Below are 788 nucleotides of genomic sequence, written 5' to 3'. Positions count from 1 at the left end.
TTTCACTCCAACACAAGCAAATATTGAATTGTATTCCTCCATCATCAACTACTGTAGATAGTAAATCATTGGTACTGAAAGGAGGATTAACTGACTTGATTCAGGAAGAAGGTAGCAGGACAAACATGCAAGATGGGAGAAGAAAAGGTGCAAGGAAAGTAAACACTTCAATAGAACTATCAAAGTAATGTAGAATGCTCATAAACAACATCAACAGTCAGATGCCCATTTGTATCTCTGCTGTTGTTGTCAGCTGAACAGGATGCAGCAAAACTAAAATAGACAATGATGCAAGGAATGCTTATGATCACGAAGATGTGAATAACACACACTGACCTTAAACTGGGTCTAAATGATGATAAATTACAATAAAAGCAATTTCTACTTAGATATTACGTAAGGATTTTAACCCTTTAGCGACACACTTTTTGTCTGGGAGGGCTGAAGCCCATTCACTGCTAGCCTCTACCGGTCAAAATGCACTGGACATTGAACGCCGTCGTCAATGGCACCGAAACATGAGCATTCACAGCCACACTCAGTTTAAATGAATTGGACGTCTATTGTTGTCAATGGTAAGCAATGAGTTAATAATACATTCTCTTGCTTATTTTTTCAAAATGTTTTCTTTGCATTTCTTAACAAAACAAACAAACAAAAAAAAACTAAAACAAATGGTAACTATTCTTATTAATTTTTATTTAGAATTTAAAAAATCTTTATTTATTTGAAGTGTTTGTTTTGTTTTTTTCAATTATTTTTGTTGTTGTTATTATTATCATTTTCTT

The sequence above is a fragment of the Corythoichthys intestinalis genome, chromosome 11, assembly GCF_030265065.1.
Source record: "Corythoichthys intestinalis isolate RoL2023-P3 chromosome 11, ASM3026506v1, whole genome shotgun sequence".
NCBI lineage: Eukaryota > Metazoa > Chordata > Actinopteri > Syngnathiformes > Syngnathidae > Corythoichthys > Corythoichthys intestinalis.
Note: the sequence above shows the minus strand (reverse complement) of the source record.